Raw genomic sequence first — 12,131 nt, forward strand, 5'->3', positions numbered from 1 at the left:
ATGAGGTGGGTGGTAGGAGTATCCTCATTTTCCCAACGAGGAAACTCGCCAGGACAGGTGACCCAACTAGCCGCAGGTCACCCAGGATCCACACTCAGGTGCCGGGGTGGGGAAGCATCATCCCAGAGCCTCAACCGGCTCCCCCAGGAGCGGCTGCTCAGGCGGGGGGAGGCACTTCAGGGAGAAGGCAGCCACGTGCTGAGCCTGGAGCCTGGGGGGCTCTCGGGGGGTCCAGGGCTGTGCAGAGGGCCTGGCGGGGCACAGTGGGCGCAGTAGCCTGGAAGTGGGACCTCGTGCACCCTGTTGGCTCTGATGAGGAGCAGGAGCAGAGGCCCAGGGAGGACGTCAGCCTCGTGGGCTGGGCTGCTCATGAAGTGGGCTAAGGGGTCAATTGTGCTCTAAGGCCCTGGGGTGAGGTTGTGGACTTTAGGGCCCAGGGAGTCCAGAGCCAGCTTCAAGCCAGTCCTGCCTGGGACTAACCAAGGGGCTGGGTTGGGGCTGCAGGGAGTTCCCCTCTGGCTCCTGCTATCCCTGCTTTCACTCCAAGCTCTGGCTTTATTATTGGGTTCTGATTGGGGCTCCAAGACATTGGTATGGCCTGTAGGTTTAAAAAAAAAAAAAATGCTGTGCCCAGCTGGTGTGGCTCAGGGGTTGAGCATCGACCTATGAACCAGGAGGTCACGGTTCGATTCCCGGTCAGGGCACATGCCCGGGTGGCAGGCTCAATCCCCAAGAGGGGGCATGCAGCAGCCAGCCAACCGATGGTTCTCATAATTGATGTTTCTGCCCCTCTCTCCCTCTCCCCTCTTCTCTGAAATCAATAAAAACATATTTAAAATTTTTAAAAAGAAAGATAGCCACCATTGACTTACTCTCCCCTATGGGTCGGCCACTGTCTGTTGAGCGGCGGGGTTGACTTCCCCTCCCCTCGAAGGTGGCTGGCTTTGCGACTGTTTGATCACTAGAAACAAATTGCACCCGTCTGGCAGAGGTGACCTTCTGGGATTGCTCAGCTCTGGCCTTAAGACGCCTGCAGGAAGCTCCTGCTTCCTTCCTCTGGAAAGGCGCCTTCTTGGAGGCCAGCTGCCACCCTGAGGAAGCCCCAGCAGCCACATGGAGAACAGCTGGAAGGCCCAGCGTGGCCTCACTCCCATGGCCAACAGCCCCGGCTAAGCTCCCGGCTAGTGTCGGCCCTGGGAGTGAGGCCACGCTGGGCCTTCCCCGTCCCAATGCCCCGGCAACACCAGCTGGAGCAGAACTGCCCGGCCAACCCAGAGAACCGTGACAAATAATAAGTTCCTGTTTCAAGCCTCTGTGATTGCACAGCCATAGGTGCATGCAACACAGGTCTTCGTGCTTTCTTCTCTACCGGGCTTCCTCCCAGAAGGTCCATCTTTCCCCAGAGGGTCCATCTTGGGGGGTGACTTGGTCCATAAGTCCTCTGCCCTCAACCAGGTAGACCTCTCTGTCCGGGAGCCCCACGGGGACCCTGCTGCCCGAGGGAGCAGGATGGTGCCCAGGGAGAGTCCCGAGGCTGCAGCTGCTCCGCGGTGGTGCTCGCTGAGGCTCCCGCCTTGTTTGGGGGCTTCTGAGGAGCTTGGTGTGATTTAGCCCACGATCCACCTGCCAGCTCTCCCGGCCCTTCAAATTGCACAGCCACCTGCAAGCACTTGGTTCAGAGTGGAGACCCACAAGTGGAGGAGTCAGGGAAAGGTAACTGAACTAAACACTGGGGCAGGGAAGAGAGAGAAAAGCCAAACTGCACTAAACCTGAGTATGAAAAGCAGGCTCAGTTTAAATGTCCACAAGCGTGGCCGCGTGCTGTTCCAGCGGGTTTCAAGTTGCGTTTACCTTTTTTCTCCTATTAACGGCAGCCTTCCTTTAGAGCTTTTGTGCTGGCAAAGGGACTGTGAAACTTGACCAGAGGGACAAGTGTCAAGTTGCCACTACACCCGCGGAAAAGGGTGGCGGCAGCATTTCACTCCCTTGCTAACTTGAGAGCGAATAATGAAGAAGGTGGTTCAATTTTTAACTAATGCAGGGCGGTGGCTAAGAGCTAACGCTCCCGTTTTGTGGATGAGGAAACAGATTAAACAGGTGCTGGGAGGCACTGGGCGTGGCCCATGTTACATCCAGCATCCCAAAAGTTTCAACTATTCCGCCCTAGCTGGTTTGGCTCAGTGGACAGAGTGTCGGCCTGCAGACTGAAGGATCCCGGGTTCGATTCTGGCCAAAGGCACATGCCTGGGTTGCGGCCTTGATCCCACCCCCAGTAAGTGACGTGAAGGAGGCAGCCAATCAATGATTCTCTCTCATCATTGATGTTTCTATCTATCTCCCTTCCTCTCTGAAATCAACAAACATATTTATTTTTTTAAAAAAAGTTTCAACTATTCCCCACCAAGAACACCAGCCTACACACCTAGAACCAAAAGGGGTGTTCCCTTGTATGTAACCTCCGGTATCAATGAACTGTGATTGCCATGTAACAAACCACCCTAAAAAACGTAGTGGCTTACAGCACAGCAGTGTGTTATTTTCGGGATTGTATGGGTCGGCTGGCGGTTCCTCTGCTGGGCGTGCATGTGGCTGCACTCGGCGGCAGGGTCCGCTGGGCAGGGAGGGCCAAGATGGCCGCTCTTCCCTGTCTGGCAGCGGGTGCTGGCTTTCAGCTGCGAAACTTCTCGTGGCCCCTCACCCTCCAATAGCTAGTCGGTCTTCCTCACACAGTGGTCTCAGGACAGGGTGCTAAGATGGTAGAGGCAGAAGCTGTAAGGTCTCTTGAGACCTAAGCTTCCGCATTTACCCAGCATCACTTTTACCACGTCCTATTGGCCGAGGCAAGCCAGATGGCCGGCCCATGTCCAAAGAGGAGAGGAGCAGACCCCACTTTTAGGTGGGAAAAGCAGCAAAGAATGTGTGACTGCATTCAGTCTACACCTCCAGGATTTCCTAGCCTCCTTTCCTGCTCCGTTTTCCGCCCTCGTACTTACCACTATCTGACATACTGTATGTTCTGATTATTTAGTTTAAGATGGAAGTGCCACCAGGACGGGGATCTGTGCTGCTTAGTCACTGGGATAGCCCCAGCACGAGAACAGGGTCTGGCAGGTGTAGGTGCTCCATGAGGACTCACTGAAGGAATGAATGACTGGATGCTCTTACCACCACACTACATGGAGGTGGAGGTGGGTTTGGCCTCATTCTTGCCCAGTAGGAGGAGCTCGGCGTTCCGGAACCAGCTCTCACTTTTGGGTCAAATTTCAGAGCATCTCGGCCAATGCAAAAGCTCTCTATTAAAAACGGTACACGTAAGTTTAGGAAACAGAAGTTAGACCACGGGCTTACAGCTGTTTACTCCTGGAAGAGGGACAAAACCAGGCTCCTGGGCCTACCCAGCTAGGAAGTAGATCTGGAGCGGCCCACAGTGACCCCCGTCCGTGAGCAACCCAAGTGCAGCCCAGGGCTGGCCATGACCCATAGCAGGTGGGTCAGAAAGCAAGGGATTCAAAAATTATCTACTTTTCTTTTAGTGTTTGTGTGTGTGTTTTTTAAAATCGACTCTTAGAGAAGTTTTAGGTCCATAGCACAACTGAATGGAAAGCACAGAGAGTTCCCGTATTACCCTGCCCCTCCCCCAGCTTTCCCCAGCATCAACACCCTGCATTGAGCCTTACATCTGTCAAGGAAATGCTCAAGGAAATGATCCACTTCTAAGGAAATGTTCATCCCACTAAGTGAAACATACAAAGGTGAACATGAGTCTGACGCTCCTAACTGTACTGTAAATACTCTTTCATCAGATTCATTGATTTTAAAAAAGAACCATTATGTGCCCCTGAAAAGGAAAAAAAAAAAACACTGTAAGACTGCATCACCTGTAAATCTGTTGTCACCCTGATTTCTAATTTAAAATGTGAAAAGAACATGCATCTCAGAATAAATGAAGTACAGTGTGTTTTATACACACGAGAGTGCAGGCACTGTGCTTCTCTCTGGTGGTAAGACTGCGGGTCCTTTGAATTCTCTTCTTTAAAAGTGCTGTTAAAAAATGCTCCTGTCTCTGGAACAAATGGTGCTGGGGAAAACTGGATGATCACATGCAAAAGAATGAAGTTGGATACTTACGTCATATACAGAAATTACCTCAAAATAGATTAAAGACCTAAACATAATATCTGAATTGATATCTCTTAGAAGAAAAAAAAAAAAAGGGAAAGTTTCATGACATAGGCCTTGGCAATGACTTCTGGGATATTACACCAAAAGCACAGGCAACAGAAACAAAAATAGACAAATGAGACTACATCAACCTTAAAAATTTTGCAGAGTAAAGGAAACAATCAACTGTGAAAAATTAACCTACAGAATGGGAGAAAATATTTGCAAACCATCCTATATAATAAAAGGCTAATAGACAAATCGACTGAAGGCGGAACAACCAGTCGCTATGATGCACACTGACCACCAGGGGGCAGACGCTTGACACAGGAGCTGTCCCCTGGTGGTCAGTGTGCTCTCACAGCGGGGAGTACTGCTCAGCCAGAAGCCAGGCTCCTGGCTGGCAAGTGCAGCAGCGGTGGCAGGAGCCTCTCCTGCCCCGAGGGCTCCCGGACTGCGAGAGGGCGCAGGCCGGGCTGAGGGACCCCCCCACTCTGAGTGCACAAATTTTGTGCACCAGGTCTGTAGTATATCTTATAAGAGGCTAATATCCAGGATATATAAAGAACTACAACTCAACAATTAAAAAAACAACCTGGATAAAAAATTGGCAAAGGACTTGAATAGACATTTTCCCAGATGGCCAATAAGCACATGAAAAGACGCCTTACATCACTAAATAGGGAAGCGCACATCCAGCCACAATGAGGTACTATCTCACACTCATTAGGATGGCCATATACAACAACACAAGTGCTGACATGAATGTGGAGAGAGTAGGACCCTTGTGCACTGTTGGTGGGAATGTACATTAGGGCAGCCACTATGGAAAACAGTGTGTAGGTTCCTCAAAAAATTAACAATAGAATTCCCATATGATCCAGCTATCCCACTTCTGGGTATATATCCAAAAGAATTGAAGACAGGATCTCAATATATTTTCACACTCGTGTTCATTGCAGCATTGTTCATGATAGCCAAGAGGTGCAAGTGAGCTAAACGTCCATAGTGGGATGTGTGGATAAAGAAACACTGGATGGAATATCATTGGGCCTTAATAAAGGAAGTCATGTCGTGGGACAATATGTATAAACCTTGAGGACGTTGTGTTAAGTGCCATTATGCCAGTCACAGAAAGACAAAAACTATGTGATTCCACTCACTGAGGTACCCTGAGTGGTCAAACTCCTAAAAACAGAAACTAGATTGGGGGTTGCCGGGGGCTGGAGATACAGGAATGAGGGGAGTTGCTGTTCAATGGGAACAGAAATTCAGTTTTGCAAGATGAAAAGTTCCAGAGATCTGTTGCGCACACTGTGCATATAGTTAACATTGCTGTAGTGTCCATTTTAAAATGGTTAAGATGATACATTTTATGTTCTTTACCACACACAAGAATAGCTTTTCTGGGTTTTCCCAAATCACCACAATCGATACTTTTTTAAAAGTTCTGCAGGTAAGCAAGGATGGCTGTGGCAGTGGCAGGGTGGGCAGTGGCTGGACTGGTTGGGTTTGTGTACCTCCGTGGGTGCGGTGTACAGGAGGCTGGGCCCAAAGGGAGGCTGGCGGATGCCCTCCCCCCCCCCCCCCAGAGGAGGGCTCTTCCTCCCGAGCCCATCCCCAGGCACCTCTCTCAGAACAGATGCTGTGGCCAGAGGCCAAACAAGCACAGAGGGATTTATTTCTTCTTCTTTTAATTTAACAAAAATACAAAATCTACAAAAATATATAGTATAAGTACTCACATGTTCACTGTTTCAGCTTTTTGCCATTTACAGAATAAAAACATTACCAATAAAGACTCCTATCCAGTCTCCTTTATATCCTACTTTGCCTTTCCTTTTACTTTAACAAGTGCTATGTACTGTCCTACATCATGCTTACTCACTCTATGCTGATAATCACCCCTTTGAATCTAGCTCATTCCTTTTAATCGTGACCTGACACACGGTATGGACAGACTCAGACTCTTCCATCCAGTTCGCCTCCGGTTGTTCACTCCCGCTAGCACTGTCGCCAGGAACACCTGTGAGGCATCGCCTTGTGCGCCCACAGGGGTTCCTCCTGGGCAAGGCCACCTTGTTTAAAATGTTTATTCGGAGTCTCGTGCCCAAGGCTAATGCCAGGGGTTGAAGGGCAAGGCAGGCGGGAGCAAAAGCAACCGGGGAAGGTTTTGTTTACACAGCGGGTGGTTCCTGCGGGATCGGTGAGGACAGGTCACTCCCCCTGACCCCTGCAGCCTGGCCCCATCCCTCCTGGCTCCCTGCATCCTTCTCCAGGGCCGTTCATGCTTGCACCGTCTGGACAGAAACGACCCGGCCAAGGTCACATGGCGGCTCACAGATCGGGCAGAGAAGCTAGTGCAGGTGCTTGGCCCTGGCTCGCTGGGGGCCGCGGTCTCCGCTGCCGCTCCCGCGGTAACTGGCATTGGTCGTGGTTTTTCTCCATCAGGTCGTGGTTTTTCTGCACCAGGGCTCCGGGCCCCATCCCGGGCTCTGCGGGCGCCGTGCCCCTGGGGGCGCTGGCGGCGGCAGGGTGAGGACGGGCGGGCTCTCACGCTCTACGGTCGAGCCCCATAGCCTGCAGGACGCGGGCGCCAGGCTGTGGTCCCGGTGGGCGGGGGAGTGGGGCGGGCTGACGGGCTGGCGGGGCGGAGCCAGAGGCGGGGCGTCGCCCCTCCGCGCCTGCGCCACTTCCCCTCCACTGAGAGCTTCTAACACCGGCTTGGCTGTCAGGCGCGGTGGCCAAGTGGTAAGGCGTCGGTCTCGTAAACCGAAGATCGCGGGTTCGAACCCCGTCCGTGCCTGGACTTCGAGGTTGAGGTTGGGGTTAGGCAGTTGGGGCTGTGGTGGCCTCTTATATGCTGTCCCCACCTCCTGCTACTTGGCTTTTTTAACCTTTCAGATTTTGTTCTTAAGCCTTGCACAGGGCAGGCATGTCTGGGATCCCTGTGTTGCGGATGGGACACCTACATCCAAGGTGAACAGCTCGCTCTGAGCATTGGAATAGCCACGTATGGTCCTGTATGGTCCTGCCGTGCTGGTGTTGTATGTCCTGATGGTGGGAGGACTTCCCAGAAAGGGCATTTGGGGTTTCTGGAGACGGGTTTTATGGTTTCTCTTTGTTCCTTGAAAGGTGAGTTAACCACACCGTGCTTGCCCCCTGCTTTTTCTGTCTGAGTCAGGAAGCCAACCACGTTGTTCAGTTGGTGGGTGCTTATTCCTTTCCCAGCACCTGTGAACTGAGCCTCTGAGTCTGGCCCTAGCCAGCTATGACACACCCCAAGTCATCTCTAGGGTAGACAACCCGATTTAATAGGATATTATGTTGAGTGCTTCCCATTCGATACACTCCAGCCTGTCTGTCCCTTTCTTCGATTGTGACACTCAGCACTGAAAATACTACTCCAGATATAGTCTCCCAAATGGAACTTAACCTCCCTCATTCTACATTCCATACTTCTGTTAATGTGACCAGAAGTCACATTACCTTTCAATGCAGTTCACAAAAGGGAACTTCAGGTGGACTGAAAGTCAGCAGAGTCTCTTTGGAATAGTGTCTAGGGTTATCAAAAGATAGGATGTGGGCTCAGGCAGCAGGGAAATATATTTATTGTTTCCCTAATATTCCAATAATGGAAGAGATGCTTGGCTTTTCAAGGGAATGCTGAGCTAGGTGTCCGTGTCAACATGGACTTACTTGTTACTGAATGCAAATAAAGGCAGATTCCAAATATCCAGGGATAGGAAGGGGAAATTTCCTGAACTATTGGGCATTGCCTTAAATCCTATCTCTGAATTTGGATTACCGATCCTTGGAACCTGAGGCTGGGCATTGGGTTTCCTGCAATAGCTGGAGGTGAGAATTCCATCCCCACAGAGGGGGATGGATGAGCCAAGCCAAAGTCAATAAAAGAGGGTCAAGGTACAGAAGAAGTCAACATGCAGATGTTGGGGGAAATGTGGGCCCCCAAAGGTGAAGAGCCAGAGACAGGGGTCAACTGTGGACCCCAGGTCAAGGTGGGTCAGATATAAGCCCAGGGTGGACATGGGAGCAGAGAGGTCTTATAATTACCATGAAGGCCTTCGGGTATCTACACTCACTTCTGTGGGGCTGGAGGTAGTTATTGGCTTAAAGGGTGAGGGGAGAGGCAGGAGACACCTATGCCGAGTTCCTTGCACGACCTCTATTCAACCACTTATATACCTTGGACTTCAACTTCCTTAGTTGCAAAATTCGAAAGTTGAAAAAGATATTTCCTACGTGCCTTGTGGCCTCAAATTTTACCTTCTATCTCAGAGCCTGGGCCTTGGACAAGGAAAGGCACCTCAAGCGGCCTCACCGTCTCGTTCATGGCTGCCAAAGGTGGCGGGTCATGGTACCCCCTTTCACAGTGGGGCTTGGTCATTTCGACTTCATGACAGGGTCTATGTGACCCTGGTTCTCCCATCCAGAGAGTCACAATCGGTGCTCCCTGATGGGCAGGGCTAGAGCTGCAAAGGCCCGCCCCCTGCCAGTTTCCTCTTGTGCAGGCCCATCGCCATTGGCTGCCAGGTCTAGGACAGACTCAGCGCCTCTATAGTACTGCAGTTGGAGAGCCATGTAGTCAGACACAGACACTGCAGGCAGCTAAAACCCCTAGGGTATTTTAAAAATATAAACTACTTTAGGTCAGGCCTCTTTCTTCCTGTGAGTGGATATTATTTAACTTAAAAGCAGAATTTAGCAAGTATATATATTTTGCCTCATGCTGTCAGTGTAGTATTCCACCCTGGAAATACATTAAGGGCCAGGGATTGAGCCTGCAACCTATGTACGTGTCCTTGACCAGGAATTGAACCCGAGACTGTTCAGTGTGCGGGACCAACTCTCTAACCACTGACCCACACCAGACTGGGCGAGAGATATATTTTTAAATCTCTTATCCTACATAATAATAGACAAATATGCAAATTGACCATACCTCCAACACACCCACAAGCCACGCCTACCATCCAATCAGAGCGAGTATGCAAATTAATCAAACCAAGATGGCTACAGCCACAGAGAGCAAGGTTTCCTAGGTAACAGAGGAAGCCAAGCTTTCCGCCTGCCCTTGCCAGGCCTAAGCCTCCACTCAAGCTACAAAGTTTCAATTATAGAAGGTAAACAAATTCAAACAGAAATGGCGGCAGAATGGAGCTTGAGAGAGCAGGCCAGCGTTGCCCCCGGCAACAGGGGAAGCAAAACTTTCTGCACACCCTGGCTGGGCCCACCCGCTTAAGGCTACAAAGTTTCAATTATAACCCCAACAGAAATGGCTGCCGGCCGCGGAGGGAGCCCCAGGCTACCGTTATGAATCATAATGGAACCGCTAGTGACCCTGCTAGCGGTTCTCAATCTGTGGGTCGCGACCCACAGGTTGAGAACCGCTGCTGTAGAGCCTAAGACCATCGTAAAACACAGATATTTACATTACAATTCATAACAGTAGCAAAATTACAGTTATGAAGTAGCAACAAAAATAATTTTATGGTTGGGGGTCACCACAACATGAGGAACTGTATTAAAGGGTCGCGACATTCAGAAGGTCGAGAACCACTGACACAGATGAAGCTCTCCCGCAGGATGAGCACATATCTGTTTGGGAAAGTCTGCTTCGTTATTACTTGGCATGGACCCAGGGGAGGGCCCATCTCTTTGCCAACTTGTGAGCCAAGCCGCTCATCACTTGTCTCATGTTCACCCTGATCAACAGGAGGAGCACGGAGGGACCAAAGCCACCAGGCCTGACCAAGTACTCAGTCCACAGGTTGGGTCCCCAGGAGACGGACTCCTAGTTTCTCTGGAGCACGTGTGCTGACATTTTCCAGGCACGCACCCCGCCATTGAGAGCCTCGCAGAGAATCCCGAGGGAGATGGCGGGGACAATGGGCCCCTAGGGCTCCTTGTGTGACCTTGCAGCTCACCACCCTCTCAGCCTCACGCCTTAGGTCATGTTCAGAGGGCGGAGCCCAAGCATAGGGTGTCAGACCACCTGCCTGCCCCCACCTCCCACCAGGCAGGAAACCCGAATTGAATGCTGCCTCAGCCTTGCTAACATGTTACCACACCTGGAGAGAACGGACTCCTTTCTGGGGAATCTACCCCTTTGCTGCTGCCTGTGGGCCAGGGGTGTGTCTTATCCAGTGACCTGGGGTAGATACAGGGCTCTGTATGTCTTGGCCGAATGCAGGAAGGTCATCAACAACAAGGTCAGAAACTTCACAAACTTTTCTTCCTACGGTCACGCTGGGAGAAATCACAGAGAAAAGCCACATCCCAGGCTTGCCAGTGATGAACGGAGGCCCAGTGGCAGGGATACCTTATCAGAGGTTGCCCAGGAGTCGGGAACTGACACGGGCCCCAAACGTGATAAGACCAGCGATACCAGTGCGGCTCTCCTGCAGGGCCGGTCTCACGGCCAGCCGGTCTTTCCCTGGACCTCTGGGAAGGACTCAGTGCCGAGTGGCCTTGAGTAAATCATTTCATCTCCCCAAGCTCAGCTTCCGTATCAGGAAAACGGGGCCCTCCTCCCTCCCACTTCACAGCACGTTACTGTGCTGCTAGAGATGGGGCAGGTGTTCAGCATGAGCAGGGGACCAATACTGTACCGTGGTGTTGCTATTACACACCGTGAACGGTTTATGGGGACTGGAGGCCACTGTGCATGTTGGCTGTCCTGCCCTTGGGGGGCGGGGTCTCCCTCTGAGAGGAAGCTGGTGAAATCAACAGGTGTTGGAGGGAGGGCCTCTGCCTGTGGGGCTCAGGCCCAGGGGGGCTGTGGGGAGGGTTTGGGGCAGCCAATCCCATCCAGTAGTGGCAAAGCTGGGTTCTCAGCAAATATTGACTGAGGATGTGTTTTGTGTCAGGCGCGGGGATGCAGTAGCGTCCTTTAGAGACAAGACTTCCAAGACTTCCCGCCCTGTGGCGCCCACATCCTGGGAGTGGGAAGCAGAGATCAGCAGCAGGAGACAGAATATATTCGAGTGAAATGTGTGGCATTGTAGAGGGGACAAGGGCTAGGGAAAGGGGAAAATATCTGGGTTGGGGGATAAGACAGGGTGGGGAGCCCTAACCGGTTTGGCTCAGTGGATAGAGTGTCGGCCTGTGGACTTCAAGGGTCCCAGGTTCGATTCCAGTCAAGGGCATGTACCTTGGTTGCGGGCACATCCCCAGTAGGGAGTGTGCAGGAGGCTGCTGATTTATGTTTCTCTCTCATTGATGTTTCTAACTCTCTCTCCCTCCCCCTTCCTCTCTGTAAAAAAATCAATAAAATATATATTTTTAAAAAGACAGGGTGGGGAAGTGGGTTGCAATTTAAAACAGGGCAGCTGCAGTGTGGCTCAGTGGTTGAGCATTGACCCATGAACCAGGAGGTCATGGTTCAATTCCTGGTTGTGGGCTTGAGCCCTAGTAGTGGGTGGGCAAGAGGCAGCTGATCAGTGATTTTCATCATTGATGTTTCTCTCTCTCTCTCTCCCTTCCTCTCTCTAAAAATCAATAAAATCATATTTAAAAATAAAACAGAGCAGCCAGGGGAGGCCTAGGGAAGAATCTAGAATAAGGCAAGCCAGGGAGCAAGGTCAGTGACTCCAGCTTTCGGGGATTTTGGCCCCTCCCCCTCCCCAGTCGCAGAGATGAGTGTGTGCAGCCCTCTGGCAGGGTAGCTGGGACATTAAGATGGTCCACGTCACACCACACCCCCACCTCAGGGGCTCTGAAGCCAGCTTGCTAAGGAACCTGACTCTTTGGGAGATTATTTTTTTAGGGGGCAAAAAGGACCCAAATACTACAAGGTGGGAAGGGCAAATGTGCATGGATGCCCTGGAGACTGGGCCTCCCTGAGATATTCACTTGGGATGGGGTAGAGGCGGGGGGGGGGGGGGGGGGGGGGGAGAGGGCTGGTGGAAAGTGCACTAGACCAGGGAGGAGTTGGTGGAGAGGGGCTG

General features: G+C 51.6%; 1 protein-coding gene and 1 non-coding gene across 2 annotated transcripts in view; both read left to right on the top strand.

The window, feature by feature from the left end:
* Positions 1-12,131, top strand: part of RAB11FIP4 (RAB11 family interacting protein 4) — a 278,710-nt gene that overhangs the window by 45,286 nt on the left and 221,293 nt on the right. The gene's annotated exons all lie outside the window — the stretch shown is intronic.
* Positions 6,896-6,967, top strand: TRNAT-CGU (transfer RNA threonine (anticodon CGU)). Its single transcript has one exon. It is a non-coding gene; the product is annotated as a tRNA-Thr (tRNA).

The sequence above is a fragment of the Eptesicus fuscus genome, chromosome 20 (assembly GCF_027574615.1).
Source record: "Eptesicus fuscus isolate TK198812 chromosome 20, DD_ASM_mEF_20220401, whole genome shotgun sequence".
NCBI lineage: Eukaryota > Metazoa > Chordata > Mammalia > Chiroptera > Vespertilionidae > Eptesicus > Eptesicus fuscus.